The sequence below is a fragment of the Petaurus breviceps genome, unplaced genomic scaffold (genome assembly GCF_028583685.1).
Source record: "Petaurus breviceps papuanus isolate PSGF00001 unplaced genomic scaffold, PetGlider_PUasm1.0 126, whole genome shotgun sequence".
NCBI lineage: Eukaryota > Metazoa > Chordata > Mammalia > Diprotodontia > Petauridae > Petaurus > Petaurus breviceps.
In genome coordinates, this window is record NW_027185655.1 from 55,873,573 (window position 1) to 55,883,508 (window position 9,936).

The 9,936-nt window shown below is 36.4% G+C and overlaps 1 pseudogene; it reads left to right on the plus strand.

Annotated features, from left to right (window-relative positions):
• Positions 1-2,938: 2,938 nt before the first annotated feature.
• Positions 2,939-3,226, plus strand: LOC138170339 (small ubiquitin-related modifier 2 pseudogene; annotated as a pseudogene).
• The last annotated feature ends 6,710 nt before the right edge of the window (positions 3,227-9,936 follow it).

A 9,936-nucleotide genomic window follows, 5' to 3' on the forward strand; every position in this document is an offset into this window, starting at 1 on the left:
TCTTTTATGCCCCTGGGTGACCAGAAGTCACATCAACACCACCAGAAATTGCCAGAAAATTTCTTCAAGTGAAATACAGTTTGAATTTTGCCTTACTCCTAGGCCTATTGAGCACTGGCCTCCTAGGGAATATCTACCCTAGCCCATGTTTGAGGGAGAAAGAAGTGGGACCCATGATTGGTAATGGTTCTGTCATAACCAGGAAGGGTATTTCTCAGGTCACTGGTTTAAAAAAAAAAATAACAAAAAAACCACTGGAGTTGGAGTAAAAGGATATGGATTTGAATCCAATATATTAGACTTCTTACCTATGTGAACTGGGGCTTCTTCAATAAAATGAAGGGTTTGTACTAGAGGATTTTAAGGTCCGTTCCAGTTCTAAATGCTATGTTCTTCTAGCCTTTTTAGACTGTCTTCCACCTATTTCCTACATTGGACAGTAATTAAATATAAATTGGCAGCATTAAGAAATAACATCACATTCCAAGTACCTTTCCCATCTGTCCTAAACAAATACCAGATGAGTTATCTTCACTGGGGGGTTCCTTCTCTAATCAAACTTGATGTGTGTTTATAAAAATAAGTAAGCCTTTTGTTAACTGTTCAATTAGAAGCATATTATTACTATTTTATGTTCAAAAGTTTTTAGTTACTGTATCTTTGCATTTATGGCAAATGTATTAGTCTTCTCTGTGATGTGATTTTGAGCCTTTCATCCTTGTTTTTAGAATACAACTCCAGATAGAATATTGGCCTTATGGAGAAATATGATCAGATTTTAATAATCTGTCCTCTTCATGATGTTTCCAAGAATACTTCGGCAAAAAAAAAAAGCAGAGACTGATTGTATTTGGATCACCAAAGCTTTAATAATTCATAGTTTAAAGACATACAGCAAAATACTATCACAATTCTCAAATTGCCTTCAAATGTCAATGATCTTTTAAATGAAAAATCTTGATTGTTCAGTTTTGGTGACACAGGGCTTGCAGTTTTCCACTTGTCCAACAACTTTCTCACCTTCTAGACCATAGTGAGTTTCTCAATGAACTTTTGCCAGGTAAGTTACATTAGTATCTTTAGGGGGCCCTTATTGTTCTAAATAAAAATTTTAATTCAAATATTATTCATTCACAGCTAGAGTGCTGAAGACATTCAATTTTTAGCAAGTTCTTTTCACCCAAAAAGTGAGAACCTATATATGAAGACAAGAGAGGGGTTAATTTTTTTCTGAAATAAATTCAGCAATAATTCATTGTATCAACAATGCAGTATTCACGATGCCTAAAGTAACTATAAATATGCTGATATGGTTATTAATCACAAAATGTAACAGGCTTTCTACATGGGGACATAGCTAAAACATTTATTCAAATACCAGAAAACTGAGTCCCAAAACCAGAAAGTGAAAGCCATCACAGTAGCCACTGAGTTGGCACACATAGTTAATGCAGTAAACACCCACATTCTCAAACCTTCAAAACAGAACAGGCTACCTCAGCCAAAGATCCTCTTCTCCTCACACACGGCAACTGCTCAGTGTCTACACAGCTCACTCCCAGCAGCTCTGGCCTCCCGAAGTTCCCATCCCCGACAGTCCTCAGCAGGAGTCCTTAGCAGAAGTTCTGGCTGACTCAAAAGGAATGAGTTCTCACTGCCACCCACTGCTCCAACTCGGCTCTGGCTCTTCCTGCCCCACCCCTTCCTGCTATGTCAACAAATTCAAGGGGCATGGAAGATCTTCAAATCCCATTACCATAACATTCATTAAGAACCTACTGTATACAGAGAACTATGTTATGTAATGTGGGAGATACAAAGTTTAAATTAGACATGGTTCCTTCCTTTGTGGAGTTGATAATCTAGTAGAGAAATATATGACGTGTACATAGAGGATTATAGCATGAATAATATCTGATAACTACATTGGAAAGTTGTAAAACAAAATGCAATGTAAAAGCCAAGAGGATAAAGATCATTACTAATGTCTGGGGAAAGGGGGAGAGAAGAAGGAATCTGGGAAGACTTTGTGAAGGAGGTGCCATTTGCATTGGGCTTTAGAGGTTGAGGAGGAATTTAATAGGTTAAGACTGAGAGGGAACAGAGAAAAGAATGTAACCAAAGTCATAAGGATATGTTTGGGAGACAGAGTAGTTCACTTTGTTTTGCTTTTGGAAGGGCAATTGGGGTTAAGTGACTTGCCCAAGGTCACATGGCTAGTAAGTGTCTGAGGTCGCATTTGAACTCAGGTCCTCCTGATTGGGGGGGGGGGGGGCATGCTCTATTCGCTGCACCACCTAGCTGATCCAGGAGTAGTTCACATTGCAGGCAGGGTAGTAATATTAAATATGTTGATGGCTCCATGATTTCAGTGGGGGTAGGTATTAGTTCTACCCATGCAGATTGCAACCCAAGCCTTCTTATTCTGTGTGATTCTTATCTTTGTTTTGCTATAAATTTTCCATAAGAGATTTAATCAATGTACTGTCTTACTCTTTTAATATTTTTTGGACATCAATGCAATATTCAGACTATTTCCATCTGTTTTCACTCAATTTCACTCTATGAGCAACTCCTATTGCTTTTCACTGTTTTGTGAGATAATACTAATCATAATCTTTTGCCACAATTTTCCTTAATGTTTTGCAAATGAGTTTTTATTTTCAACTAGTGTTACCTTTGGCTTCCTTGTCTCTCTCCACTTGGCCATCAATCAATCAACAAAGCATTTATTAAGAAGCTACTTTAGCAGTACCTCCACCGCTGCTGCCTCCTCCTCCTCCTCTTCTTCCTCCTCCTCTTCCTTTTCCTCACCATCACCACCATCATCTTCCTCCTCCTGCTCCTGCTACTGCTGCTTCTCCCTCCATTCCCTTGGAGGGGACCATCCTGGTGCCTCTTTTGTGATGCTGTGGCTGAGGAGACCCCCGGACTTGTCATGGCTGACGAAAAGCTGAAGGAAGGAGTCAAGACTGAAAACAACGACCACATTAATTTGAAGGTGGCAGGGCAAGAGGGTTCGGTGGTGCAATTTAAGATTAAGAGGCACACCCCACTTAGTAAACTTATGAAAGCCTATTGTGAATCACAGGGCTTGTCAATGAGGCAGATCAGTTTCTGATTCGATGGGCAACCAGTCAATGAAACAGACACACCCTCACAGCTGGAAATGGAGGATGAAGATACAATTGATGTATTCCAGCAGCAGACAGGAGGCGCTTACTAAAAAGAGAATCTACGACTCTACTCCAGAACTGTGCTCCCAAGGAAAACAATACATTCACAATTAGAAAACCAAGATTTGGTTCATCCACGCCCTAACTACTGCAGTGTAGTTTTCTCTCTTCTTGGATTCCCTTCCCCATTCCTTTAGTGTACATAAAGTAACTGGTGTATGTGCCCAGGCATAATGTGTATTTTTTTTTTTTAACTAAATCCCCGATGGTATGTTTTAATCAACATCAAGTGGAGATGGGGAAGGGGAAAAAACAAACTGGTTCTGTGAAAATATCCCTTTTCTCCATTAGTGGCATGCTCATTCAACTTTTATCTTTATATTCCAGTAAGTTATTTTGCTCTTACTGCTTAACAACAACAACAAAAAACCCACAAAAAAAAGAAGAAGCTGCTTTATGTCAGACACTGTGGGCATATTAAGTGCTGCTCAAGGCACTTTCTGGGCTCCTTTGGCCTTTTCATTATCTTGATTGTTTTGCATCAGTTAAACTTTTCTAAGAAAAAAGTCATCATGAAAGTCAGTATCTTTACTTTTTTACTTTTTTCCATTTTCAGAGTCAACAGCTTGTTTAAATGTATTGATTTGGAGATATCGTAATTATATGTAGTTTGTTTCTTCTCATCTTTGTTATTTTTTCTAATTTGTTACTGATTTTGACCTTTATTCTACCCAGCTGATGATCTGGCTGAGCACAGACAAGTAATTCTGAAATGATTTTCACTTCACTAATTTGTTGTCTGCTAAGACATAAGACTATTTCATTTTTAAAATCATAATATATAGTATTTGCTGTTTCCAATGATTTCCAACTCACTCCTTGAAAAAGGAAACATAGTATGCTGTTGTGAGGGTTCCAAGTAACCTATCAACCTCTGGCCTCTTTTATTTCTTCATCCCAAAGCATCTTTTTCACCACCCTATGTTATGCCCACATGCATAACTGAAGTCAATGAGTACCAGTGTATATGTTGACTTGATTTGAAGGATGTTCTCTGTTCTTTGAAGATTTTTTTCTATTTTACATTCTTCACTGGATATTTTAGCACAAGTCATCCTGACCTATATCTTGCCACTGGACTCTGATGACTCTGGAGGAGAAGGTGAGGCTGATGACTTTGCACAGCCCTGTCTCACTTAAATTCAATTCATGTGCAAGTCAAGCCATTGATCCTCTGTGAGAAAGAAGGACAAATGACAAGATCATAAGCACTGTGAGATAAAATTCTCAAGTGTTCCAAGAAATAATGTTGTTTATCATCCTTGGGTACATGATGAAAACAACTCTACCAACTTCTTTATTTGTCCTAAGAGAACTTAGGTAGCGTCTTTCTATTTAGATACAACTTTTTAATATGATCAGTCTGGAAAAGTAGCAAAGTACTAGACTATAATACAGAGCATTGATTGTCTGACAAAGGAAATTATACTTCAATTCATAAACCATAGAAAGATAATAAAGATTGTTGCACACATGAGTAACATGATCACATCTATGTGTGCGTTATGTGTTTGGATAGGTACAAACTCCCTGTTTTCTCTGGACTATATCCCCCCGTAATTCTTAGGGGTTCAGAGAGCCTCACTAATTGGAAGAGGGTCCTGAACACAACATACCAGATAAAAGCACATGAGGCTTTCAGAGTAGGACTGTTTCTGCACATAGAAGATAGTGAAAGAGATTAGGAGAAGCCATAAGGAGAGAGACAGAGAAAGTAGAAATGCTGGTAACATTTAGATAATTCTGAAAAGCCATAGTGAAGGAGCAGGCTGAAGAGTAAGAATGACTGAAGGTGATACAGTTTGCACCCAGGCAGCCACTGGTGATGTAACAAAAAAAAATTCTTCCATAAGAAACTGCTGCCAATACTGATGGATACTACCTCTCCATGAGTTATTTAACTACATAGTTCTTTCTCTTTCTATTATGTGGGAAAAGGGGAGCCCAGGAAAATCTCTGAGTGACTAATCCAGAAATCCAGTGTACCTAGTGTTGCTGTTGGGAACACCAACCTTAATACTTACTATGATTAATATGATCCCCTGGCTGTGATGTAGAGGCAGCAGCTAAAACCAGTACTTCCCCTATGAAGAAAAGTGTGAGGAGAAAGCAGAAATTGTTTAATGTGTACCAGGTATGTTTCTGTTTGATTTAAATCTGTGTTATTTTCATTGCCTTTTTACTTCAAGTGAATGCCTTTTGCTTTGAACTAATGTGTCGTTTGATTGATTTCTCTGGTTAAAAATAGCAAGGGGGGGGCTCATAAAGCAATCGTTTTGAGTAGATGCTAACCCAAAGTGTGTCATGAAACTAGAGTGACTGTCAGGTTCCCACAAATAAGGAGAGTTGGTATTACATATGCTAAGGAAAACTAATCTGCCAGAAAAATAAAAATTAAACTGGTGGAAGGAAAAAAGTTAGAAAGAGTATCTGTTAAGAGCTTGTTTCAATAGTCCAGGTAGTTAACAACAAAAGTCTAAACTTAGGTGGTTATAGTAGGAATAGCGAAGGTACAAAATGTATTACAGAACTATAACCAGAGTGTTCTATTTATTAAATATGAAAGGTAAGGGGAAAAGAAGGGTCAAAGAATGTAGACTTGATAACTACAAAGAAAAATTTGAACTTGGGCTATCTCATCTGTAGAACTAGATGGAAAGTGAAGCAGAAAACAAGCACATAATTACAAGAAATCAAGATGTTTACATTATAGATACAGCAAGTTTAAGAGAGGAAAAGGACAGGACTCCAATGAAGAGCAATCTTACAGGGTGTGGAGTCTATTTATATTCTACTTATAAGTCACTCAATTTCAATTTGCCATTTGACTTATTGGTATATGTTTAATTTTATAATCCCAATATTTATAGCACTCTGGAGGTATGTTTTAATCATTTATTTCTTACTATATTATAAATTATAAACATATAATCTTTCTCATTAATTAATTGTTTGACTTGAGTCCCACCCCAGTTTGTTAAATATTGTTTAATAAAGGGAAAGAAGATACTTTTTCCAAAGGGAAGTTCTCCTATTTGAATATAATCAAATAAATGTCAAATTTACTGAATATATACAATGTGTTAACAAATGAAATTGATAATAAAAAGACAAAAATGTTATTAATAACATTTTAGCTATGCAAGCTTCACAACCAGAGTCACCTCAGACCCTCAGTATAATAGTAGTTGACTTATCTTCAATTGTCTAGAAATGTAGTTTCATATCATTCAGTTCACTCTAGATACTGATTTAAACCTCTTAAGAATAATCTTAGGGGCAGCTAGGTGGCACAGTGAATAGAGCACCAGCCCTGGAGTCAAGAGAACCTGAGTTCAAATTGAACCTCAGACACAACACAAAACTAGCCATGTGACCTTGGGCAAGTCACTTAACCCCAATTGCCCTCAGAAAAGCAAAAAAAGAATGATCTTCAGATTTCTACTCATGTTAAATTTAGTCTCCCACAAAATAAGCTAGATTGCTTCTTTCTCTTTGTCCTTTCTCCTATGATCACAAGAAATAATCTTTCCAAAAGTGTTCAGCTCCTCAAAACTCTTCATAAAATTCTCTTTATAAAATTTCTTTATAACATATCCCTTATGACAGTTTTGATGAGGGAAAAGTTTCACGCTACCTTTTCCCTCCCTATATTCTCCACAGATTCCTCATAGATGCTCATGGATTATACATAAAACATATACCTTGGCTCCATAGAAAGAAGTACTTCAAGAGAGACATTTTCTCAACACTCAGCTACTAACACAAACTACTTTTCTCAATATTCCATTTGGCTTGTATGTGGTTTTTATTTAGAGATAATATCTATATTCTCTGTGAGAGATGCATTTGAAATAAAAATTACATACATACATAAAGATACAGTTAGAATCTGGAAGAATTGTTACCTCAGTACAGAAGAACTATTAAAAGATTCTCAGAAGGAAATTGTTATGTGCCATGGTGAAATCAGAAGAGGATCAGTTTTAAGAGGAGGGATGATAATCTCTATTCTAGCTTTAAAAGATACCATAATGAAGAACTGGGGCATCCATGTTCAAAAAATCCTTTCTGTGAAACTGGATCCAATGGTGATGCAACTTTTTAAAGAATATTGAATGAAAGAAAGTAAATGGCATTGTGGCTCTTTGTATTTTTGGACAGCATAATATGTGCAATTAAGGTCTTGTTATGATTATCATGATTGATATAATCAAGTAAATTACATTATCTTTTTAAATGATTAACCTAGGGGTGGCTAGGTGGCGCAGTGAGTAAAGTGCTGGCCCTGGAATCAGGAGGACCCAAGTTCGGTTCCGGCCTCAGACATTTAACAACCACAAACACACACACACACACACACACACACACACACACACACACACACACCACCTAGCCGCGTAACCTTGGGCAAGTTACTTAACCCCAATTGCCCTCCAAAAGGCAAAAAAAAAAAAAAATTAACCTACTATGCCTTTGGTTCAGTTCAGCTGAACTCTCATTTTGTGTTCCTCTTCTGAAATTTCTCTTTTCATGATTTTAAATTGGGTTGGAATAAAGTCTCCCTTACTTCTTTAAAAGGAAAAAAAAACACATACACAGAGGCAATAGCACATTTCACTGCTAACAGAAGACCTTGGTTTCCATAAATAGAACTAGAAGTTTCAGATTGGCTAGCAAGAGAAACTAGGACTGGGTGTTCTTTCATAAACACTTGTTCATGTTTCACTGCTTTTGCCTCCCTCATTTCACCCCTCATGCAGAATAGAGCTTTAAAAAAAAGAAAGAAATTAGATATAGTGATAAAATGAGCAAAATTAGCTGACTGTTTCAGGCTAGGGCACACAACATTGATGGAATCCCTGTTCAGTATCTTATTCATCAGCTCCCCATGAAGGATTGATCCTGCTGCAATATAATTAACCTATAAAAGCCTAAATGTATTGATTCATCATGAGTGATAGTGTCAACTAACCAAAGCATTCTCTCCCCTAGATAGTACAAGAGATCCAAGTGTAAGGAATTTGCCCTTTTATATGTGAATAGTTAAGTTACCAAAGGAGGCAAAAAAGTAAACTTTTGTATAAAGAAAAAGAGTAGAAACCCACACAAATTATCAGCATTTCTATATATTACCAACAAAACCCAGAAGGAAAAGATAGAGAAATTCTTAAAATATAACTGCAGTATAAATATAAACAGTATAAAATATGTAGGAATCTACCTGCTGAATCACACACAGAAGCCATATGAACACAATTACAAAATTCTCTTCACTCAGATAAAGACAGATCTAAATAACTGGGGAAATATTCATTGCTCATGGGTAAGTCAAGCCAATATTATAAAAATGACAATTCTAACTAAATTAGTTTACTTATTCAGTTCCATACAATCAAACTACTGAAGAATTACTTTGTAGAGCTAGAAAAAGCAATAATAAACTTATCTGGAGGAACAAAAGGGCAAGAATATCAAGGGAACCAATGAGGGAAAATGTAAAGGAAGGGAGCATAGCAGTACCATATTCCAAACTATACTACAAAGTGATAAATTATCAAAATGATTTGTTATTGGATAAGAAATGGAGTGATTGATCAATGGAACATATTGGGTACACAATAAACAGAAAGAAATTACCACAGTAGCGTAGTGTTTGATTAATCCAAAGATCTATTGGACAACGACTCACTACTTGACAAAAAATGCTGGGAAAACTTGAAAGTAGCTTGGCAGGAAGTAGGCATAGACTAACATCTCATGCTATATACCAAGATAAGCTCAAAATGGATGCATGATTTAAACGGAAAAAGTGATATCATAAGCAAATCCAGTGGAACATGGAAGAAATCACCTGTCAGATATATGGATAGGGGAAGAGCTCATAACCTAATAAGAGACAAAGAGGGTCACAGGAAATAAAATGGATAATTTCAACTACCTAAAATTTACAGTTTTGCACAAACAAAATCAATGCAGCCAAAATTAGAAGAAAAGCAAGGAAAATGTTTTTGCAGCAAGTTTCTCTGATAAAGGTCTCATATGACAAAAATATAGGCAGCTGAGTCATTTTATGAGTCATCATTTCCCAATTGATAAATGAAAAGAAAAAAGTCAAAGATGTTTTTTAAAGATTTATTTTTTTTTCATTTTTAGCTTTCACCATTCACTTCCATAAGATTTTGAGCTCCAGACTTTTTCCCTATCCCTCCCATTTCCCCACCCCAAGACAGCATGCAATATGATACAGCATCTACATATGCATTCATATTAAACATTTTCAAATTAACCATATTGTAAAGAAGAATTAGAACCAATGAGAGAAACCATGAGAAATAAGAAACAAAAAAAGGAGAGAGAGGAAACACTATGCTTCGATCTGTATTTAGATTCATTAGTTCTTTTTCTGGATGTGGATAAAATTTTCCATCATGAGTCATTTGGAGTTGTCTTAGATCTTTGCATTGCTAAGCAGAAATAAATATATCAAAGTTAGTCATTGCACATGTTGCTGTTACTCTGTAAAATGTTCTTCTGGTTCTGCTCACTTCACTCAGCCTCAGTTCATGTAAGGTTTTCCCAGGTTTTTCTGAAGTCCACATGCTCATCATTTTTTATGGAACAATAGTATTCCATTACATTCATATACCATAACTTGTTCAGCCATTCCCCAATTGGTGGGTATCCCCTCAATTTCCAA